A 25,674-nucleotide genomic window follows, 5' to 3' on the forward strand; every position below is an offset into this window, starting at 1 on the left:
AAGCACTTTTGTGCTTACTAGATTTCAAATAGCACAGCATATTTTTGTTTTTATAAATTGAGGTTATGCTGTAACTTGTAGTCCCACAACCTTAAAGCATCGGTCGAGTTTATGTCTGTAGTCTTTTTTGGACTACAGTTTAATGGAGGCGGTTTACAGTCCGGTTAATATTTCATACACCCCTCAATACATCGATCGTGTGTAATACACTTCTCTAAGCACACTTTATAAGAATGGTGCCCATAAAGAGTGTGGCTTTAGATTTTTGATCATTTATATACACATTATAACTTGTTGTTATATTTTGCGAGACCGAGTTGCCCTCTACTTCCTTGGCGTCCGAATGTTCAACTGCGCATGCGCGCGACACGGTATTTAAATAACCATAGTATAAAGTGACAAGTGCCAAAACACACATAAGTGTATACACTATACACGCTATGAGAGACACAAAAATAATCTTGGGTATAGTGAGAGACACAAAAACAATCTTAAATATAGTGAACAAACATCAAATAAGCAGTGAAGTCATACAACACCAGTTTCTTGTTTAGTGTGGAGCACTGTCTGTTTCAGTGTGGAGGATTCCCACAGCACTAATATTTGGACTCAGTAAGGACTTTTTGCTGTTTTTTGTGATTTCACTATTATTGTTTCACTGCTTATTTGATTGTTTTTGTGTAACTCACTATACCCAAGATTGTTTCTGTGTCTCTCACGGTGTGTATAGTGTATACACTTATGTGTGTTTTGGCACTTGTCACTTTATTTATCCCATTTGTAGGGATTCACTTTGTTTACACTATTGGTGTGCAGTATCCCAAATTTGGGATTTGGGTTTGGAGGTTTTTTTCACAGTATTTGGGGTCTGTTACTATGACCCATGTTTTATTTATTTATTGTATTGCACTTTAAGGATTTTTTGCACTTTTATATAAATTCCCTGTATTGGGATCCATATGGTGGCATTTGATTATATTTAGTGCACTTTATATTGTTATTTAGCGCTGCACCATAATTTATAGCATTTATGTTTATCCCTTTAGAGGTATGAGGTTGGGGTGCTAGCAGCTTAGTCTAGGTTGTGTTCATTTAGCGCAGGAGCAATCACTACATTACTAAAGTATACAGGACCTGAAATCGCAGAATTGTATATATTTTTTCTGAACGTTCATCATGCATCTTTTCTAGATGTGCTGGCATAGTCTATTCCACATACCAGACCTTTGTGGTCAGACGTTCTTCTCACATAAAGACTTCTGAGTGTCTTCAGATTCTTCATGATTTTGCACTTACATTGATTTCATACCAATTTTCTATGGTTCCATGAAAGACATAATATTGACTGTAATAGACATGGGGAGAAAATAAGCCTGCCTGTGAAACAAATGGCATCGGTCATGGGGATTTTATCCAAACCGCTGCAGCAGAGAGATAGTGAAGGTCATTGAAGATTCAAGGTTCCAGATATATTATGTACTAGCCACAATATTCACAATCTGTGACTGACATTTCACCCGTTACAACCATTTTAAATGAGAACATAAAGCAAATAGTCAGAAAAACATCTGCAAGTGAGGAGGTATTAGCCAGAAAGTTGCAGAAGCTAGCAGAAAACAAGTATAAGAGCGTGGTAACATTAAACTCCTACAAGGACACAATCCGCATAAAATCTGCATGAAACCCCTGTGTGCTTTGCTGTTCTTCTACAGTCCAGAATCACACTGGTAGCCAAAATAGCTTTTAACCAAATGGGTCCTAGAGTGAGTTTACGAAGAGAACTGAAGGGACAATACACTATTAAGGTTAAATCCGTATAAAAATATATACAGTATGTTTTGTGTGTAGACAGCTGCAGACAAGGTGGGGTCACTGTCAAGAAAAACAAAGAACAATAAAAATAGTGATATGGGCTATATAGAGAGGAAAAAACAAAAAAGGTTTCAAGTGGTTATAAACCTCTGACATGACCCTGCATTCACTATATCTGGTCTCCCACAGTACACAGAACATGGAAATGCAATTATTTTATTAAATATAAACTGCTAAATACCCTTTCTCATCAGCAGTATATAGCAGTATTGTGATTTCTATCAGTGTCCGGCTGAGCACTGGTTAAAGCTTATAGGAGGAGTATTCATTCTACTGACTGTCCTATGAGGCTGCATGACCCCTGACCCTCTGTCTGGACAGCGCTGATTGGCCCTTTGATGATCACACCCTCTCAAAAAAAAAAAAAGCAATATGCACCTAACTGAGCACGTGCAGAGTGCCTCCTAGGGCTCTGTACTATCAGTAGGATTGGGGACAGTAGAAGAAGGAGGAGGATCAGAGAAGACAGGATCAAACATCATTTTTACACAATGCGTAGGATTAACTCCTTAGGTTCCACAGTGAGTATAACAAGCATGCTTTACTGCATATACAGACTGATTTTACTGTTGTGGGTTTAGTAACACTTTAATCCAATGCACCTAGTGTCTATCTGCGGTTTCCTCCCTCTGCTATCTACATAAATCTCTTCTGACAGGTTATGCTGACAACATAGAATCCCAAGGGGCAGCCCCTGCTACATTTACATAAACATTTTATAGATGTAGTTTTAATTTGGCAGGGAAGCAGCAAGACTGATGGCATTTTTGGAATTCATATAACCATAATGAATATTAAATTCACATATCACATTACAAAAGAGATTATTAGCTTCTTAGTCTTAAACCTATATGTGGAGAAAAAAGCATTTCTTCCAAGAAACACCACCTTTTTCCATTTTTTGCTGAATTAGTATTTTGTCTTCTTCGTGTGTGTGTGTGGGGGGGGGGGGGGGGAGGGAGGGGGGGTTGTTTGGATTTTTTCATGTCTCATATATTTGTGCTATTTCTAGTTAGTTCGGTGGGTGGAGGGGTGTTGGATATTGGTGTTCCTACATTTCTTTCTTTAAAAAGAACAACTGAAACTCCAACACCCACACAAATGGTCTTGAGTAATGGGGTAAATGAATCATCACAATAAAGAAAATACAACCTCCAAAGTGACCACCACAATAACAAACATTTTTTAAAAATGCCATATGCAGAGGGAAGTTTGTAAGACGACTTCAAAAAGAACAATATTATTCATAGAGCTGCATATTTAATAAAATATTATAAAAAAAATTAAAATGAATAAATCTTAAGCACCAACAGGGGTACAAATTTTGGTTTCAATGTGTTCAAAAATACACCGAAACCTCAATGTTCCCTAAAAGGTCTTTGTCTATTAAATAAATGACAGACTGTTGAAAAGGTACAAACAAAATTTTTAAAGTACATTTTTAAACGTACAGAACACAATGGGGTTGATTTACTAAAACTGGAGAAAGAAAAATCTGGTGTAGCTCTGCATAGAAACCAATCAGCTTCTAACCTCAAATTAATCTTTGGCCAATAAAAACTGGAAGCCGATTGGTTTCTATGCAGAGCGGTGCCAGATTTTGCACTCTAGTTTTAGTAAATCAACCCCAATCTTTATGCGACTGTTCTAGCTAGTAAGTAAACAGGACATTAAATATCATTTTGACTGTGCCTCTAAAGTGGAAATAAAGGCTACGTATAAATATGATTCCCAACACCTATGCTGTATAGATCTGGTAAAAAAAGATTTGGTCCAGTCATGAGATGCAGGAGCTAAGGCTCCTCTGTGTCATGCAGTGGCTGCTGCAGGGGAGAGGAAGAAGCACCAACAACAGATGGGCAATGGAAGTTGGTAAGTGACATCACATCTCCTGAAATTCAGCTCCCTTGTCAAGCGCTCCAAGACCAGGGGCGGACTGACAACTCATGGGGCCCCTGGGCAATAGGGGATCATGGGGCCCCTGTGTCCTTGCCCAACCTCAAAAAAGCCTATGAAAAAGGTACCAGGAGCACCTCATGGGGCCCCCTACTGACCCCGGGCAGTGCCCGAGTTTCGAAATGGTCAGTCCGCCCCTGTCCAAGACACAGGGGAGCTGGAACTTCTATATCACACAGAAAACAAGCACTGCTCCAGGATGGTCCACTGATCAATCACTGCTAACACACTGATAGGTGCTGGCCCAGCTTGCAACAGTCACAAGAGAAAGGATTTTGGTCAGCTGCACATCTAAAATTCACTTATTGTAGAATCTTCAATAAAATCACATCTCAGCACAACACAGCAGAAAAAAACAGCATACAACAGCTAACACATTTCGCACTTTTACAGAGCTGGTCAGCTATGAATAAATGCTGAACAAGCACAAAGTGTGTTAGCGATTGTGGAGACATGATTTTATTGAAGATTCTACAATAAAAGTGATTTTTAGATGTGCGGCCATCCAAAGTCCTTTCTTTCTCTTGTAAAGACTTCTGCATCACATGGATGGACTGGACTGAAATAATAAGTTTTCTTTCAATGACAATGCGGAGTAAATATAAAATAAACAAAGACGCACATAATTAAACTTTACAACGCTTTGTTATTTTTGTGCTGTAAGTGTCTGACAGTGGTCCATTAGGGGTTGGGTAATGTTCCCTCAAGGACCGGCAAAAGTAAAATCCACTCTAGCTCAAGTGATCAAGAGAGTGTACGCCATACGCATTCCACTCATAGCTAGATCAAGGAGTGCATACAGGGGAAAGCAGTGCCGACTCATGCGTGACATTACTTGTGATACTGAACCTTCATTGAGATCTGCTACAGGTCGGTCATCTAAGGTAGGTACTGAACAGAGCTAAATGCTTAATACACTTTCTGAATAGCAATTAGAAACTTTCTTTTACATAAGGGAACTGACAACTCATGGGGCCCCCGGGCAATAGGGGATCATGGGGCCCGTGTCCTTGCCCAAACTCAAAAAAGCCTATGAAAAAGGTACCAGGGGCATCTCATGGGGCCCCCTACTGACTCCGGGCCCTCTGGCAGTACCTGAGTTTCCAAATGGTCAGTCTGCCCTGAGGGAATCCATTTCCATGTGTGTAGTCCTGAAGAGGCTTCACAACATAGGGATTTTCTAAAGCTATTTTTTTTCTTAAACATGAACTACAAATATTTGGCTATCATTTAAAAAAAATAATAATGTGGCAAAAGTAGCATTTACACAAAAAAAGTATATCTTAAAGTGGAATTCCAGGCTTTTCCTAACGATGTTTAACCCCTTCACTCCTAAGGGTAAAACAAAGCTTAACGCATAAGCACAATTTTGCAACATTGCCATGTGTTAGTAAACCGTACACATCATCACAACTACTTTGTACATCCAGGTGAATTATATCGCGTTTTGTTCAGGACAAATTGGGCTTTCATTTGGTGGTAAATGATAATGGATAGCTCCTGATTTTTTTTATTATCAAAAGAAAACTGGCCCAAAATAGTAAAAAAAAAAAAAAAGTTTTTTTTAAATTTAGTTGTGTGTTTCTTGTTACTACCATAACCTACCACCAAAGAACAACCCAAAATAAATTTTCCAGCTCTTCATGATCGCAGCAATACCATATACAGTGGTACCTTGACCTACGAGTGAATTAATGTACGAGTTTTCCGAGGTATGAGTCGTCACTCGGATGATTTTTTGCATCGTTACGTGAGCAAAAAATTGCGGTATGAGCTCGAGACGCCGCTGCTAGATGGCGCAGTGAGCAGCGGCGCCACAGCATCCCCCAGCCTCCAACACACTCTCTCGTTTTCTTCACGTGTTCACCTCGTAGAGTAAACACTGTGATTCGTTGTGCTCGCGGTTTCTTGCTTTGTGCTTCGTGTTTTGTGCGAATTCCTTCTTCTAACGTTCTTGTAACCATGTATCCCAGGAAAGTAAGTGCTAGTGACAATGCTATTTTGGCATTCTTGGCATTTTGAGGGTTGGAATGGATTAAAGGCATTTTAAGTATTTTCAATGGGGAAAAATGATTTGATGTGCAAGCAAACTGAGCTACAAGCTCGGCCATGGAACAAATTAAACTCGTAGGTCAAGGTATCACTGTATGTGTATGTTATTTGTTGTTTGTACCCACAGTACAGCCCAGAAACAATAGTGCACATTATGGTTTTTTTTTGTTTTGTTTTACCTAAAACACACTGACACTAACTGACAGATACCAATTAAAAATAAATACTGACCTTTGACCCTGACCTAAACACTAAACCTGGCACTGAACTAGATCAAACCTTGATCTAGGTATTTTTTATTTTATCTTTTAATATTTATTATCTTTTTTTTTTTAAAAAACAGATTTTTTTCAATGTATCTCTCTAATCCATTCAGAAAGAAAAAAAAAAACAAGGGGGGCGGGCTGTGCAGTGACTGGTCACTGTGATAGCCAATCAGAGGCTATCACAGCTGTGTGGTGTGCTCCCAGCACATAGACAAGTACGCAAATATGCGGCCCCACAGAAAAAGCCCAGTTCTGTGAGGCCGCATATTTGTGTTACGTCAGCGTGAAAGGGTTAAACCAGATCCCACCCCTTACAACTCCTTTTCTAGCTATGTGAAAAGAAGATGCTTATACTTACCTATTCTCAGGATGCATCAGTTCAGTTACATCATCAGTTCCCAGTGGCAGTTGCAGTGAAGGAGAGAGATCGCAGACAATGGGTGGAATGCCTGGGCGGTGATATCACCCATGGACTTACTATGGGGCATATGTTATCGGCTGTGTCTCCTCTCCCCTGAAGCTGCCTCTGGGAGCTGATCATGTGAATGGACCGGAGCGCCCCGAGAATAGGCAAGTATAAGCATCTTCCTTTCATGGGCAGTTAGAAAAGGATTTAGAAGGGGGAGGGAGCAAGTTAAAAGTGGCTCTAAATGTTTACATATACCCAGTGAAGTGACTGGCCTCAGGTGATATACAGAGATGTACCTGTTTATCTACAGCCTTATTGCCCCTACATCCATTCAAAGTGCAGAATTTACAGATAAACTCTCTGTTCTAAAAAGCAGGGGGCAGGGGGACACACCTCCTTCATACAGCAACAGAGTTGTGGCTGTCGATCATAGGCTGTGGACACCCCTGTCACAATTTTTCTCTTGGTTTCAGGAAACTAGTCAGAAGTGACTAATAATTGTAGCAGAGGAAGAAAGCAGCAGACAGAAATGACACTTTGTGCTTTGGACTTAGACAATTACACACCATAGAGGGGTATGCTTTGTTCATATTACATGTCAGAGCTTTACAACCACTTGCTTGCTTAATTACTAACTTAAGCTTAGTTAGGAATAGCCTGGAATTCCACTTTAAGTTCAAACTGTAAATTCAGAGGATTGAATACAGTTTAAACATGCCTATTTTTTATATATGATGTGATCATTTGTCATGATCACCAACTTTAGGACTGACATTTGAAATATGTTACATTTATGTAGCTATGGAATATTATTTATGAAGCAGGGAATGTAACATTCAGCAAATGTAAACAGGTGGATTACCCATTCCCTGTAATTTAAAACACATACATCAGAAAGATTCACCCACAGTGAATATCGTGTGTGTGTCACTTTTAATGCTTTACAAAGATGCCCCTGTATATATAAAGCAGGGAATGTGGCAGTTACCAAACTTTCACAGCAAGTCAATCATCCTGATGCATGTGCTTTAACCACTTTACTACAATGCTATAGCCAAATGTCCAGTTCTGGGAGGGCATCATATGACAACCACCCAGAATGTGCCTCTCACATGCACCCAGTGGCTCACACCCAACCCTGTCTGTGATCGCTTTGTCCTTTGGACACAGATGAACCATGACATGGTAAATGGTCAATCACAGCGGCCTTTTACAATGTGATCAGCTGTGTCCAATCACAGCCGACCACCATGTAAATACACTTGCCGGTTATCGGCAGTACTTTCCTCACACTCTTACAACGTGAGGAGAGTACTGCCAGTAACCAGCAACTGTCAAAGCAGACATCTGTACTGATAATCAGGGCATCGATTATCAGTGCAGCCCCAAAAGTGCCCAACAGTGCTGCCCAGGAGTTCCCAGCATTGCTGCCCAGCAGTTCCTCCAATCTGTGCCCATCAGTGCTACCTATTAGTGCCCATCAGTGCAGCCTATCAGTTCACATCATTGCCTCCAATCAGTTCCCATCATTCCCACCTATCAGTGTGTCCTCATCAATGCCCACCAGTGAAGGAGAATAATTACCTGTTTGCAAACTTTTATAAAAGAAACAAAGAAAACCTTCACCTTTCACTTCAAAAATTTCACTCTTTTTTCATTTATAATGCAAAAAATATAAAACCCAGTGGTGATTAAATACCAGCAAAATAAAGCTCTATTTGTGTAAAAAAAATAAAAATTTCATATGGGTACAGTGTTGCATGACCACACAATCATCATTCATTGTAAGACAGAGCTGAAAGCTGAAAATTGGCCTGGGCAGGAAGGGGTAAAAGTGCCCGGTAGGCAAGTGGTTAAATGACACATTTAATGGATTAAAAATGCCTCAGTGTTAAACCTTAAAGTTTAGTAATGGGGGAAGATATTTTTACCGTTTCCACCTTGCTAAAAACAGAACAGAATAACATTGCAATTGAAACTATGAATCCACTGTAACCTTGATTTTTCACAAAAAAAATAAAAAAGTTGTAACAACTGGAGGAAGGTGAAAGGCCATCAAGGGAAAAACTGCTAACTGCATATAAAAGAACTGCTGATTCCAGTTAAGTGAAATCTATGTGATAGTGGTGGTAATCCGCACGTATGTTATCAGAAATAGAGTTATTGATGGGAGGGATTGTACTAGCAGGCAATTGGGACTTCATGAGTGCCCTACTGAAGGTTATCTTTAGTCTTTCCTTACCTGGAAACTGCTATTGGCCAAGCCAATCAGTTCTTTACAGCAAAACTGTAAACTAAAAAAATGCCAGGTAACTCAAGTTGTGTCCAAGCTGAAATTTTTCTAGCCTATTACTTAGTTTTTAGAAAATAGGTTTTAGATTTATAGGTCTTTAACCACCTCAATACCGGACACTTTCACCCCCTTCCTGCCCAGGACAATTTTCAGCTTTCAGTACTGTCACACTTTGGATAACAATTACTCAGTCATGCAACACTGTACACAAAGAGATTTATTTCGGTGGCATTTACTCATCACTGGGTTTTTTATTTTTTGCTAAACAAACAAAATCAAAAACAATTTTGAAAAAGAAAGCATGTTTTTCTGTTATAAAATGTTGCAATTAAATAATCTTACTTCATACATTTAGGTCAAAAAGTAATCTGCTACATTTTGTTTGTAAGAATAACCCAAATTATGTCTACAAACTATGGGATATATGTTTGCAAATTGATCAGCATCTCATTTCTTGAGGCCTGAAAATCCCAGGAGAGTACAAATACCCCCAAAATGACCCTTTTTTGGAAAGTAGACAGTCCAAGGTATTTAGTAAGAAGCATGGCATGTTTTTTTTTTAAGTTGTAATTTTCTGTCGCAATTTCTTTGAAAATTAAGAAATTAAAGATTTTGTTTTTCACAATTTTTTTTCAGGGACATGGACTGGTGACAGTGTGGAGAGGAAAAAAAAGAATTTTCTCTTAAATTTTTTTTACTTTTTTATTACAATTGTTTGTTTTTTTAGTTGTTTTTTTTTTTTACAAACAGTGACCAGAGTAACACAGTGTTACCATAGTGGCGCTGTACTACTCTAGGAAGGTGATTGGTATTTTTTTTTCTCACTGTTTTACTGGTTTAAGCAGCCATTTGTTTTTTATGAATGACATCCATCCATTCATCCAGTGTGTACTATTGTGAAACTGATTGGCCACAGCTATCACATGGTACAGATGCACTGTGATTGGCCCTGTCTGTACCTTGTGATCACTGTGATCAATCACAGTAAATCAACACAATAGTACACAATGAATGGCTATGAATGGAAGTCACTCATTGTGTACAATTGTCATGCGATCTGCTGATTGGTCGCAGCTATCACATGGTACCGGCAGTGGCAATTCGGCCTGTGGGGCATGCACAAGGCGCAATCCTGGGAGGATGTCACATGATGCCCACCCAGAATGGCAGCACTCCCGCTCAGCCATTATACTATTATAGGCTATGGTTAAGACAACATGAATAAAAAAAGATAACTACAACTAAAGGATCCTATAGGACATTCTAAAAAAAGTCTGAAACCCAGTTACTATGTGATTAAAAAAAAATATTCCTTTACCTTCAGGCTATATTCACACCAGATGTGATAGGACTGTGCTGAGCAGCTGTTCCAGCACAGTCCCATCATGGGGCCCCCAGGCAATAGGGGATCATGGGGCCCCCGTGTCCTTGCCCAAACTCAAAAAAGCCTATGAAAAAGGTACCAGGGGCATCTCATGGGGCCCCCTACTGACCCCGGGCCCTCGGGCACTGCCCGAGTTTCCAAATGGTCAGTCTGTCCCTGGTCCCATCACATAAAAATGCCTGGTCTCTGATATGCCCAGTTCACATCACTGCATTGCACTGGTGTGCGCTGAAAAAGTACAGTGCTTTTAAACCAGCGTAGCACAGCACAAGTCAATCTACTGCCTCATACTGCGCAGCTGCCAAGTGAACTTAATGAAATGTCTGCAGTGCACTGCAGTGATCCCATCAGATTGCACCGCACACCAGCTGCTGCATTGTAACAGTGGATGGTGTGAATTACTCTCCATGAATGAGCAAAATCTTCCTTTGTTTGTGTCTCACACGCTCCCCCTCTCAGACACTGCAGCTCACAGTGGGAAAATTTCGTAACAGAGGCAGTACTGTTAATCAAGAAAGCAGTGGGCCAAGTAGGTGTGGCCAGGGGCTGACTGATGGCTACATGATTGTGAATCAGCAAAGACAATGACAATGATCATAGCCACACCACCTGCACCATCTTCTCATTCCAATGTAGTGCAAGCAGCCACAGCACACACGATAGCGGCAACTCTGCTTTGAATTCAAGAGTAGTGCAGCATCATTGCCATACCACCAGATTAAGCTGCATTAGGTGGATTTCACTGACAGGATAAACAGGTATTTAAAGCCTTTGAAGAGAGATTAAAAGGGAAACTGTAGTACAGATGTACTTAGAATTAGGGTTTTTATTTTGTGGGAAGATAGAGTTCTGCTATATTTGCAAATATTATTGTATGTATTGACACCTCTTATGACTTGCCTTCTTGTAAAACTTTTCCAAAATGTTGATCACAACTTTCACCTTGTACAGTCAACCATTTATATAAGATACATGCACACCCACAACAATTTAGGTGCACCATATAAGTGGTTTGCGGGTCCTCCTTGGTGCTTGGGCCTCAATTTTGTCACAATCCCTGACATAATGTTTGGGGCCATCATCTTTGGTATGCTTTATTAGTATACTTTGCAACTTATTGTTGTTTTGTATCTCTTGTTTCACTATTACTATGCATTCATAGTATATGATGTATACGTTTATTATCCCTGACTACTTTTGTACAGTACACAAGATATTTGGTGGTTCTAAACTGCAGTAAGTGTGCTTAGCTTATCTATAAGAGAGATGATATATTAAAGTGTAACTCTGATTTTGCGGGAAAAAAAAAAAATAGTATAGACAATTGTGACACAAGTCATATTGTAATTGAATGCTATTAAAAATTGCCTTTCCTTTATAATCTGCAGCGCTGTTTTTTCTGTAAAATGCAGTGCAATATGGCAACCTGGAGGCATTCTGTATGCTGATGGTGTACAAAACGCTCCCCAGAAATGTAATTTCCTGTTTGTGTGATTGGCTCACTGATTTTCCAGAAGTCTGCACTAAGTCAGATTTTTGGTATCCCCTGCAACAAAAATATAATTTTTGTGAGATACTCCCAAAGGGAAATTATGTCTAAGGGCCGGTTCACACTAAAGAAACACAGTCCAGATGCATTCCTGAATGCACGTTTTTGGTACGTTTTTGACGCATGCTGGGGCGTTTTTGATGCTTTCCGATTAATTTTTTCCCCTCTCTTTTTCTTCAATGTAAATAGGGACATGTGCGTTTCAGTGCCTTTTTCCAATCTACTTTTTTTTCTGCAACTGGAACACACTGGAACTGCAAGTACTGATGTGACCTATGACATTGACAACCATAGAAACTACTTTCTGTGCATTTTGGATGCATAAAAAAAAACACATTGAAATACATGTAGTGTGAACTGGCCCTTAAGGGATGTAGACACTGCTACAGTAATACCTGTTTACAAAAGCCTTGGTTAACGTATTTTTCAGTTTACGAATGAAAATCCATTGAAAATAATGCCTCGGTTTACAAATTTTGTACAAATTTTTTTTCACAATACGAAGTGTATGTCGGTTCCGATCTTTAAATGCAATTGCCGGCTTTTTTTTTTCTTCACTATAGCTCACAGAATTAGCTGTCACTTTCCCCAGAGTTAAGGGAAACTTTGTTTATTTTAAGAAAATAAAACTAAAAGAAAACATTGTTTCTCTTAACTGGGGGAAATAAACTAAAAGAAAACTCTTTCTTTTAGCTGCGGGGAAAGTGACAGCTGAATTTCTGAGCTATAGTCAAGAAAAAAAATAAAAAAGCAGTAATTACATTTAAAAACCGGAATCATAATAAATTAAATAATGGTGTGGGGTCCCCCCTCCCATCCATACCAAGCTCTTTGGGTCTGGTATGGATTTTGAGGTGAACTCCCATGCCAAAATGTGAAGAAAAAAAAAAAAATAGTGTGGGGGGACCTTTTTTTTTTCTTCACATTTTGGTGTGGAAGTTCACTTCAAAATACATACCAGACCCTTATCCGAGCATGCAGCCCAGCAGGCCAGGAAAGTGGGGGGGGGGGGGGGCGAACGAGCGCCCCCCCCTCCTGAACTATACCATGCCACATGCCCTCAACATGGGGGGTGCTTTGGGGCAGGGGGGCTCCCCCCCAAAGCACCTTGTCCCTATTTTAATAGGGACAAGGGCCTCTTCCCCACAACCCTGGCCGGTGGTTGTGGAGGTCTGCGGGCAGGGGGCTTATCAGAATCAGGAAGCCCACTTTAACAAAGGAGTCCCCAAATCCTACTCTATGTGAATGAGTATGGGGTACATGGTACAAAAAAACAAAAAGTGTAGTGTGAAAAAAGACAAGACACGGTCTTTGACAAGTCCATTATTAAAAGAAAAAACTAAAAGAATGTCCCCCGCAGTAGATCCAATGACAATCACGATGCCCGCCGTCACCGCCGCTGCTGCCGCTAACCTGACCAAAAGCATTTTTTTAAAAAAGGCTTCGTTCCCGATCAATGGTGGAGAAGGATCTGGGAGTTCTGGTAGATCACAAGTTTAATAATGGTATGCAATGCCAAGCTGCGGTTTCTAAAGCGAGCAAAATCCTCTCTTGTATTAAAAGAGGTATAGACTCCAGAGAGAGAGATATCATATTACCCCTGTACAAATCATTAGTAAGACCTCATCTGGGATATTCAGTTCATTTTGGGGCACCAATTCAAAAAAAGAACATTGGGGAACTGGAGAAAGTACAGAGAAGGGCAACTAAACTGATAAGAGGCATGGAGGAGCTCAGCTATGAGGAAAGATTAGAGGAACTGAATTTATTCTCTCTTGAGAAGAGGAGATTAAGGGGGGATATGATCAACATGTATAAATACATCAGTGGTTTATATAGTGAACTCGGTGCAGAGTTATTCACCCTGAGGTCATCACAGAGGACAAGGGGGCACTCTTTACATCTGGAGGGACAGAAATTGAATCTCCAAACACGGAAAGGTTTCTTCAGAGTGAGAGCTGTGAAAATGTGGAATAGACTCCCTCAATAGTTGGTTCTGGCCAGCTCAGTGGATTGCTTTAAAAAAAGGCTTGGATTGTTTCCTAAATACACAGAATATAACTGGATACTAACATTTATAGGTAACGGTGATCCAGGGAATATCCGATTGGGATCAGAAAGGATTTTTTTTCCCTGCAGGAGCAAATTGGATCATGCTTTGCTTGGTTTTTTTTTTTGCCTTCCTCGGGATCAACTGTGGGTATAGGATTGTAACTTTTTTTTTTTTATGGTTGAACTGGATGGACTTTTGTCTTTTTTCAGCCAGATTAACTATATAACAGACAAACACATAGGTATTTTTTTTCAGAATAACAAAAGGTAGGAATCTGCAACAAAGTTTGGTAAAATCCTTGCAATGAACATTGATCACCCAGAAGGGAATTTTTTTTTCTCAACAAAAGTGGAGTTACTCTTTAAATATGTGCCATAGAGATACCTACCTTAGGAAAAGTGCCCATACATAATAGAGAATGGTCAGATATGTATGACACTCTACCGATGGCCTAAGGCACTATTGCCTGCTGCTAGCTTCATGGAAATAAACATGCAGTTAAGAAAAATGTTTCTGCCTAAGCAAAAGAAGTAAAATGATGGTGGGCAAGAAAATCATTCATCAGGTCAGTGTTTCTAACCTTGTGGGTCCACCCTCTGATGAAGTGCCGTAGCATGAAAGGCCTCAGGAGGAGCCAGTAGCAAGTGTGACTTCCCGACCACTGAGACCACGAGGAGGTCCGGTGGTGTCTGATCTTTACCTCTGCCGGGAGGGGGACCCCTGTCTACCTATCATTTGGGGCAAGAGGGCTCTCTGGACCTGGAGGTATATTACTGCACCCAAGGCTGATGTCAGTGTTTAAGAGGGATGATCTATGAGTTCTCTGGATCTGCATGCCTGGCTGGTCATCTGGATAAATTACACACATGCGCATTTAAAATGCACGGTCGGTGAGTGCGCATTTTTTCTGTTTGATTCCAGTCACCTAAAGAGGAGGAGGCCTTCACATGTTTGATTATTTTATTGTGAAAGGACTTTATGAACTATTTCACTTTTATCCATTTAATTATATTACAGCGCTGCACTATATATTTAATATAACCTTGTGGGTCATTTGGCAGTCATATATGGTCTCTCCAGACATCAGCTAGCCACTCTTTCATTTAAGAGAGGACACAGGTCATGTAGGTATCGGCTCTGAGGAAAAGGCGTAGCCTCGAAACGCGTCAAAAATTTGGAGATGTATAGTCCTCTATAAGACACCTTCCAGGGAGATTGGACCATGCTGTATTTCATTTGATGTACCTTTGATTTTTATCCTTTTGTGAGTATACCACTTTTTATACAATAAACTAATTTTCCTAATTCAGGCAACTGAGATCTTGACTGCGGGAAGCACCTGTACTGGATGCTTATGTACACTTCTGCAGTTCTGAAAATAAAGTGGCTGTTCCAATTACTACAAAAATGTATATTATTGTAGTTCATAACCTTGTGCATGTCTCGTGAAGGTTATGATTTAAAGGGCAAGGTCACCTTTTCAGGAGGAAAGGGGAAAAAAAAAAAGAAATGTAAATTATCTTCAATTATCATGGCCACTCCTCTGGTACCCACTGCACATAGTGGCTGTAATGTTCCGTGCTGCCGGCGTAGTATTCCATACACCGCAATACACAACCCCAGAGTGAGTATCCATCAGATTGCTCGCAATTCCCAGCACACCCCTGTGACCGTGCCGATCAATTCCAATTCTGTCTAAATCTTTCCAAACTTTAGAGGTTTTCTTGTAACATCTGTCTTTACAGGGCACAGAAGTTAACAAATAATATCCAGAATAGGCGTGAATGTACAATTCAATCTGTAAAAATACAGTATATTAAAGGGGAACTCAGGACTCTGTTTCTTTTTAAATGATTTTGTGTTGGAATACCACTTAGGTGAGTATTTGTATATTTTCCTGATTCACATTAGTCTTATAAAGAACTCCCAAGCCTGCAGAGAAACTAGCCTAGTAACAAATCATTTGACTTTGCTGGCATTCACACAGGATGAATGCACATGCAGTTTTGCAGGAGGAATAGCATTGTTTTGGTAAATCCATCCCCTAGTGTATGTATGCTATAGGTTACCCTTGACTGTTCAGCATCTACCAAAAAAATGAAAAATCAGTGGACTAACATTTTAAAGACTACTTTTTCTCATGTAAAGCTACCTTATGTTCCAATACAGTAACAAGGTAACTTTCAGCAAATCAATCATAGGTTCTGGACCAGGCCCACTGCTACCACCAGGTTGCCTTGTGCACAAAATCTTGCCCCTGGTCTCTACACAAATATTCTGCACAAAATACAGAATTGCCTGACTGTCTGTTGCTTGACTGTTGAAAGAATCAGGAGGATTCTGTACCTGTACCTCTGAATGGCCAGCCAAAAGAATGAAAAGTGACCACACTAACGTAGATCAGCTTCTGTGCTTGGTGTGGTCAGTTTAGAACAAAAGAAGAAATATGACTGGCAGGATCAAACAGGTACTTCAGATGGAAGAAGTACATGAATATGATGGAGCCTATGATTTATAAAATGCACTTACAGTATGTGAACACACACATAGAAAAAAATATTTAGGGTTACATACACTTTAATTACTACAGCCACTTCTTTCAGCTTTACCAAAATTACAGTAAACTATGAGTGCATACTTACGACTGACAGATGCTTGGAAATGCCTGACAAACCGTAACGATTTAATGAATATATATAACCTATGAAATACAATAAAAGCAGAGAATTAGGATTTTTATTATCACAGTGCAGGTATTTTGAGAACATGTAAATCTTACAGTGTATCTGTTCAACATTATTGCCTTCAAGGTCTCTTTTCTATTTCCCTTTGGTCCAGATTTGTTGTGGCTGCACAGTTCCATATATCTCAAAGCATACACAGTAAAGAAGTATATTGAGCAGGTTTTGAAATATTAACTTCCTCATACTTTTCTTACTGAAGTTTTACATGAATGATTAGGCAGTGGCAGTGTGCTGCACCCCACCCACTTTACATTTTGGCCTTCCTAGAGCCCAGGCTATGCCCACATTAAAGGAAATGCAAAAAATGCATTTCAACATGCACTAAAAAACACGCTTTTCATGTGTTTCTATTGATTTTAAAACAGGCGAATGAAGAGACTGGTTCTTATTCTTCAGACACATACCTTCCTTCTGTTTCATTGGGTCACTACATCGTTCATTCCAAAGCCTAAAATATGTACCGCTTTACTTGCTCTACACAACAACCAACCAGGGCAATATCAAGTTTAAAAGTGATATTTTTTGGAAACAACAAAGATGTCATACTTACTTGCTTTGTGTAATGGTTTTGCACAGAGCAGCCCCAATCCTCTTCTCCTTTTGTCCCCCGCCGGCACTCCTGGCTCCTCCCCCTTGACCAGTGCCTCCAGTAGCAAGCCCCTTGCTATGGGTGCACTGGCGCATGCTCACTCCCGAGCCCAGTTCTATGAGTCCTTAAGACACATAGAGCCATAGCTCAGCTCTGCCTCACTCTCTCCTCATTGACACACTGGCTGTGATTGCCAGCAGTGGGAGCCAATGGCTCCACTGCTGTGTCTCAGCCAATGAGAAGAGAGAGACCCAGGATAGCTGAGGTTCCCGTGCACATAAGGAGGCAGCTCAGGTGGATATTAGGCCTGGTTCACAACTATGTGTTTTTTGGTGCTTTCTGCAGAAATGCACTACAGTCCATTTAACATGGTTTCCTATGGGACATGTTCACATCTATGCTTTTTTCAGCCACTGCTTTTTTGGAAAGAGTCAGGGAGGTTTTTGGTTCAACTTCAATGCAGATGCTACATTGCATGTTGTACATTTTGATGCGTGTTTTGTGGTTTACGTTCAGAGGAAAAGAAATGTAATCTCCAAACACGGAAAGGTTTCTTCACAGTAACAGTTGTCAAAATGTGGAAAAGACTCCTTCAAGAATTGGTTTTGGCCAGCTCAGTGGATTCCTTTCACAAAGGCCTGGATTCTTTCTTGGATACACAAAATATAACTGGCTACTATTTATAGTTAAAGTTGATCCAGGGAATATTCTATTGCCTCTCAGGCGATCAAGAAATAATTTTTTCCCCTGCAGGAGCAAATTGGATCATGCTTTGCTGGGTTTTTTGCCTTCCTCTGGATCAACTGTAGGTGTAGGATTATAATTTTTTTTTTTTTATGGTTGAACTAAATGTACTTTTGTCTTTTTTCAGCCAGACTAACTATGTAACTATGTAAGATTACTCAAACAGATTCATCCATTCACACAGGTGAGGTGGATAGAGGTCTCCTCTGCACTGGGACATTGCATTCCGACAGCCAACTGGCTACAGCCAGCCAACCGAGAAACATTTTCCGACAAATTAATTTGACAAAATATGATGTCGCGGTTGACTTCTGTTGAACAGGCATGGATTGAAATTTCTATGGCCAGCTTTTGCCAGGGTTTGGGTAGGACTTTTTAAACAGGGCTAGATTTAGACGTTTTGTTGCCCTAGGCATGATTAAGTCATTCTGTACAATCTCCAACCCTCCCATCATACATTTGTTAAAGGGAAAACCAATGCCAGAATGTGCTATTAGAGGCAAAGACTGTGGATTTTCATGTTTTTTATACAATGATGGGTTTTCCTCTCCAACTTCCCCCAACCACTTAAACTACAGTGCTGAGCATACAGTACATGAGTACACCCCTTTTGAAAAGTAAGATTTTAATATCTCAACATAAGAACAATTTCCAAACTTTTGACAAAACAGAGTTTTACAGAACATTTGTTTAGCTCATTACATGAAAGTAAGGTTAATTCTATAACTTAAATTGCAAAATCTTCACTTTTGCTCAAATTAGTTGATGCAAAAATAAATACACCCCACAACAAAATCTACTTCATCTAGTATTTTGTATGACCTCCATGATTTGTAAGGACAGCGCCAAGTTTTCTAGGCATGGAATTAACAAGTTGGTGACATATTGCAACATCTATCTTTTTCCATTCAAGAACGACCTCTTTTAGAGCCTGGATGCTGGATGGAGAGTGATACTCAACTTGTCTCTTCAGTATACCCCATAGGTGTTCAAATCAGGAGACATACTTGGCCACTGAGCCACTTTCACCCTCTTCTTCTTCAGAAATGCAACAGTGGCCTTAGATGTGTGTTTTGGATCATTATGTTGGAAAAGTACATGACAGCCAAGAGCATGAAGTAATGGTAGCATTTTCTCTTTCAATACAGAGCAGTACATCTGTGAATTCATGATACCATCAATGAAATGCAGATCCTTGACTCCAGCAGCACTCCCGCAGCCCCACAGAAGGACACTGCCACCACCATGTTTCACTGTAGGCAGCATGTATTTTTCATTGTACTCAACCTTTGCAACGCCATACAGATTTGAAGCCATTAGTTCCAAAAACATTTATCTTGGTCTCATCACTCCAGAGTACAAAGTCCCAGTAGTCTTCTTTCTCAGCATGGGCCCTGGCAAATTTTTTTGTGCATGGGCTTCCTTCTTGGACAACACCTATGCATGCCACTCCTCTGCAGTGTACACTGTATTGTGTCACAGGAAACAATCACCCCAGTTTGGATTTCTACTTCTTTAGCTAACTGCAATGAACTTGCATGGCAATTTTCTTCAACCCTTCTCGTCAGAAGATGCTCCTGTCGAGGTGTTAACTTCCATGAACGGTCTGGACGTCTCTGTGAGATGGTTGCAGTTCCATCTTTGGTAAATTTTTGTATCACGTTTGCTACAGTATTCTGACTGATAAGCAAAGCTTTACTGATCTTCTTGTAGCGTTCACCTTTCTTACGTAAAGAAATTATTTTATTTCTCAAGCCTTGGGACATTTCGCTTCCATGCGGTGCCATTGTTGACAGCATGAAATAGGAAGGGGTTTTCTTTAAGTAACGCCATTTTCTAATCAACTGCTGGACACCTGTAGTTGAATTCTTGTTAAATTAGGATTTTATCTAAATTTAGCTTTGCTCGTAAGACTTTCATTGGGGTGCATTCATTTTTGCAACATGGTCTTGGATGAATTTGTTAGGAAAAATAATTTTTTGTGTGTGCAAATTAACAAATCTGGTTTGCAATCAATGGTGTGCATTTGTGGGAGTATTTTGTAGTATGGTGTCTCATAGAAAATGTTGATTCTGAAAGGAAAGTAAAGGTTTCCTGACAAATCTGTTGGGGTGTACTCATTTATGCTGACCTTGCTGCGTTCAGCCACGAATGTCTAGAGGTGGCCAGGAGCAAGAAGCTCCTAATAGAAAAAAAAAATCAGTATGTAATTGCTGAGATACAGTAGTGCCACCGGGACTGGCTACTCTGAGATCAATCAGATCCAGATTCATCAGCTGATACTGCTGTGTGACTGAAAAAAAAAAAAAAAGCTGAATCATACAAGTCAAAAGGGCACTACTGTTTTCAAGTGGAATTTATGTTCACCACAGCCCACGCTAAACATGCAGTAGCTATGTTAGAAGAAGGTCACCATGGCGAGGAAAGAAACTTTGTGCAAACAGTTCTGTGGATAATTTTAGGGTTACCTCCAACCAGGGTTATCTCCTCCAACCTATACAATTTTCTACAGGGATAATATCCAGTTGTATTGCGTCAAGCCTAGTTGTTGTAGACTATTCTTGGCACACAGCCTCATCTCTGGCACTTATGCACAGTGAGTAGTTCAGGACGAAGAGCGATCTATTGAGGTACTGATATTTGCTACTTCAGCTGGAGAGTGTTACAAGGACTCCCACAGCATGACCTGCTCAGGGGAAAGCTCTGCTTGGGCAAAAATCTGCTTTTACCCCTGGTTCACATCTATGCAGCCGTGTGGGACGCGTTTTGCGTGGGCACGGGAGCCCATTCATTTGAATGGACTCCTGTGCCCCTTGACACGCAGGGAAGAAGTCCCTGCACTTCTTTTGAAAACACAGCCCACACGGGAACCTTGGTTCCCAGTACGGTTGCATTTTCCAGTGCGGGCGGCGTGCCATTAGAACTAATGGCACCCGCCCGTGGGTCCGCATTTCTCTGTGCGGGTGGTGCGGCTGCACAGATTTTCATGCGGATCCGCATTGGCACTACCCGCACAGATGTGAACCAAGCCTTAGGCCCCATGCACACATAAGCGTTTTGTAACTTACAGCTCTAAAACACTCAGGGAGAAAAAAAAAATCAATTATTCTCTATGGTGGTGGTTCACATTTCCACTCCAAAACACCTTAACCCGTTGACACCGAGTGCATGAAAATATGCGGCCTCTCGGCGTCTGGGCCTTGATGCCGAGCAGCTGCATATTTGCGTGCAATTAGAAAATACATATGTGCTGAGAGCGCGCGTACTGTGCGCTCCCAGCACATATGTCCGTGACTCATGGAAAGGTCCTGACCTCCCCTTTTGATCGGGACCTTTGACCGCCGTGACGGCTTCTGAAACTCTTAAAGGACCGGGAGGTTCCGGCGAAAAGTGGTTAAGTTCAAAAAAGTTTTGGAGCTACTCAATTAGTGCATTTATTGATGTAGCACATGATAGGTTGCTCTCTCAGTTAATACATAACTACATAAGCCAAAGCTCTAAAATGCTTGGAAAACAAAAATGCTAAAAAATGCACAAACATGCAAAGTGCCAGAAAAAAAAAAACAAAAACGCAAAAATGTGACGCTGATTTGTGAACGCAGCCTTAGGGTCAATTCACACTGAAACACAAACATTGCCACAACACATGACAATGCACTTGCTTTATGTGTCGAGACATCAGTGCACCACAATGCAAATGCCATGTTGCGCTGTATTTTGAAAAAGGGACCACGCATGTTTTTTCAGCTGTTGTGGTGCAATGGCAGCCCATTTATAATGAACTGTCTGATTTAACACAGTGCACGTTAATGTGCTGCATAAGATTAGTTTAAGTCCCATTCACAATTGAGCAGATTGTAGTGCAAAGCTCCAAAATGCTCAAAGTCCCATGTATTTCAGTGGTGGCTATTCACATATGAACGCTCAAACTCCCATAGCTTGATGCCTAATGTTTCAAAAGCTACATGACCTATTTTTGAGGCAGATTTTGATTTTTGGTCCCAGAGACTTCAATGAGAAAGGATATAAACAATGAGGCTGCATTCACACTTTTCACAGGTGAGTGTCATGCAATTTTGCGTGTCGCAAAGGGCTAGCCCACGGGTTTGTCGCTCAAAAAGAAACTCCTGCTCCTTTTTGGGCGACAAGCTTCACCTGATTTTAAAATGCGTGATTTGTCGTGATTGCCATGCAATCCTGTCATGCGACAATCATGGCAGAATTGCGTCACACTTGGGTGTCATTAAGGGATAATGGCACCCAAATGCTCGTTGTACAGTGATCGCCAAGTGATTTGGTATCGCAGGCAGAATTGCAGCGATTCTGCCCGCGATCCCCAATTGTGAAATGCGAACGGAGCCACAGGTTTTTATTGGACATATTTCAGGTGTTTTTTAGTCTGTAAGAACTGGTCTCCTCCCCTTAATGCTTTCCATTGGCTAAAATTAAAGCATATTTCAGGTGTTTTTTTTCCCCCCAGCAAGAACTGGTCTTCTTAAAAGAATCATTTTAGGCCTGAAGATTACACAAAATCCCCAAACATTATATATTTTCTGAAAGCAGACACCCTAGAGAAGAAGAGAGTTCCGATTTGTTATGTCACACGATATTATTGCAAACCAAAATGTCAGTAAAAATCACACTCAAGTGAATTTTTGGGCTAACAAATGCAATAAATGACACACATTTTTGGTAAAATATAAAAGATCAGGTTGTGCGAGGTAAATAGATACCCAACATGCCAAACCTTAAATTTGTGTGCACCTATGAAATGGCGACAGACCCTATATTTTCTATAAACGACACTTCAAAAGCCCCTACAGGTCATCAGTTTAGTGTTACGGAGGAGGTCTGCTGCTAGAATTATTGCTCTCACTCCGGTGTGCACAACGTGTATATCACATTCAATGTTTTCAAGCGTAGGCGCCTTGACGTGTGCGATTATGTTTGTACGTGTGTATATGTGAGGGGGGGGCTCAAAATGTTTTGGGGAAACATGTTATGTGCTTGGGTATAACTTTTTTACAAAAAAAAGAAAAAAACATTTTTTTTTACTTAACTACAAAGTCCCCTATGTGATGATTTTTTGTTGTTCTCTTTATTGAATTTATTAGGTTCTCTTTATTGAGACCCTGCATGTCTCCTCTGTGATCTATTAGATGTATTGCACTGCAAACAGCATTGCAATAGATCTTTCCCCAGCTATTTTAGCCAAGAAAGTGACAGCCATGACCCGGCAGTGACGTCATGGGCGCCACCTTCCAGGTGACACAAAGAAGGGGAGCGAACGCTTGTCCGCTCTCTTTATCCACTTCCTCGCCTCTTCCCGGGCCCGCAGATGGGCAAGCGGAGCCCGGATACACCTGACAGGCAGGAGTCTGCCTGTCAGTTTTATACACAATCCCGGAGGCTGCAGCCACCAGGATTGTGTATAAAACCCCCCACTGTCAGGTCCGTACAGCATACGGACCTGGCAGTGAAAGGGTTAATACACAAGTAAAATGCTTGAAATACACTTCTAAAATGCTTGCACACACATGAAAAAACAAACTTAAAAAAAGCACTGTGCTCAGATATGAATGCAGCCTTAGACTGGCCATACAGAATTCATTTTCCTTCTGTAAAACCAGCAGAATGAAAGAAAATGAATCGATACCCTCATTCAGACATTTGAGGTTGATGGGGGAATCCCTCTCATGGAGCTATTGTATCCTGACTTCCCTGCTGTCAGCATACACTCATCAGCACTGCTGACTATAGCTGGCAGCACTGATTGAGCGAAACAACAGGCTGGCTGTACAGAAGTGGATCGAGAGAGCAACTTCTGTACTACCAGTCTGCGTACAGCAACCTCACTTAAGCTTGGTAGATGCATTTTGACAGTAGACCTTTGCAGACCCATGTTGGATCTATTAGTGGTCAGATGAAAACAGACTTGTATCCACTTACTCGTAGCCTCCCTAGCGGTCTGATTATGTCAGTATTACTGTGCTGAAAGCGGTACATTTTTTTGCATGGAATATGTCTTTTTTTAATGTAGGCCTGTAATTTTTAGGAATAACTCACTGAAATCTGTCCAAACAAAAGTCTAGTAAACATCCCGGGTATGATAAAATCTGAAACACGAAATCATAAATTATAATTTAATAAATAATCATAAAAAATAATAATAGAATAATTATAAATTTGATTCAATAATATAATCAAAACAAAAACACTGCAATTTGAAATATAGCGCCAAGTTCACACATCGCTGAGTTTAGTGGCAAAATCATTTTCAGTGTCTGATGACGAATTTCCCCACAAATCATTATCACTCAATTCTGCAAGTGGTTCTGATTTACTATCGCTGTTCTCTAGCTGGTCTAAAACCGCTTTTGACCTAAAGGGACGCTTTTTGGATGCCATGGACTTTTCTCAGTTTCCAGGCAGACAGAATAGTAAAAATGCAGGCAGGGCACAGGACAAAGCACTAGGGACAAAATGTATGTGAAATGGTTTGATACAGTAATGTTTTACTATGTGATTTTAGTGTATTTAGTGAATGTCACTTTTTGACATTTTTAAATTTCCCGCCGGTTACGTCCCTGTACATCCTGACGTCGCAGAGAACGGAACCCGGAAGACAGATGCCGGCATCCGCCGGAGGACATTGCCGGGGACACTGCAGGAGGGACATTGCAGGAGCGAAGGACAAGCTAAGTGAAGAAGAGATCCCGGAGCAGCGCTGCAAGGTATTCCCGAGTGTAGCTCGGGGTTACCGCTTGTGGTAATGAAACTTTACCCCGAGCTACACTTTGGAACACCGCCAGGGAGGTTAGAGTATAACTAAAGGCAAAACTTTTTTTCCCCAGTTTTGGATAGAGTGGAGGTGGATTAGAACACCTGTCAGTTTTTATTGTTGCTTGTGTCCCTTTTAGGGAGATTCACCATCTCTATTTGTCATGTTTACGGTTATTATTGCAAATGAAAGAAAATCCAAAATTTTGGGTTGTCACAGAACAGGATTAGAGGGGAAATCTTTCAATGGGGACACTAGGGACTACCTGGGATTTCCTCACTTTGAAGGGATTTCCTTTCACTTCCTGTTTTGATTATGGGACAGGACATGAAGGGAAATCTCTCCAATAGAACACACCAACAAAAACAGAAAACGGACAGGGGTTATGGTCAGTCAACAGAGATAAAAGTGTTCTACCTCCACCACTCACATATGCTTCATCCGCAGAGGATACTGGTGCTCGTTCAGGCTCCTGTCATTTTCTCAATCATCCAGCCAAAAGGAAAAAATGGTAGCAGATCTCTGTTCTTCTCTATGTCTTTATTTCTACTTTGGCTTACATACAAAGCACATCAGAGGTGCTAACATATTTGGGCTGACATGGCCCTACTAATTGCTCATGAGCTATGACCCTTTTAGGCTAGGTTCACACCTATGCAGTTTGCGTTTGATCCATTTCTGCAGTGCGGTTTGCGTTTTTTTATTTTTCAACTTGTTGCTGTGCAGAATAAAATGCAAAACACATCAAAAACACACTACATGCTTTTCTGCAGTGTCTCCACTGAAGTCTATATAACCAAAAACGCAACGTTTGGAGTTTAAAAAAGTCCCTGACCCTTTCCAAAAAAAACGCACCGGGTGAAAACGCGGAGATGTGAACCTGTCCCATAGGAAATCATGTTAGATGGACTGCTGTGCATTTCTGTAACTAGGAAAACACAGAGGTGTGAACCTAGACTTAGGGCTGATTCATACCGCAAGC

The 25,674-nt window shown here is 40.6% G+C and overlaps 1 protein-coding gene across 1 annotated transcript in view; it reads right to left on the reverse strand.

The window, feature by feature from the left end:
* SLC8B1 (solute carrier family 8 member B1) overlaps positions 1–25,674 on the reverse strand; it is an 81,393-nt gene that overhangs the window by 51,483 nt on the left and 4,236 nt on the right. The window contains exon 2 of the mRNA XM_089691220.1: positions 16,477–16,535. The gene's annotated coding sequence lies outside the window, so the exon portion shown is untranslated. The remainder of the gene's footprint in view (positions 1–16,476; positions 16,536–25,674) is intronic.

This window comes from Staurois parvus, unplaced genomic scaffold (genome assembly GCF_062004578.1).
Source record: "Staurois parvus isolate SC_StPar_1 unplaced genomic scaffold, SC_StPar_1.0 ptg000556l, whole genome shotgun sequence".
NCBI classification, from domain to species: domain Eukaryota; kingdom Metazoa; phylum Chordata; class Amphibia; order Anura; family Ranidae; genus Staurois; species Staurois parvus.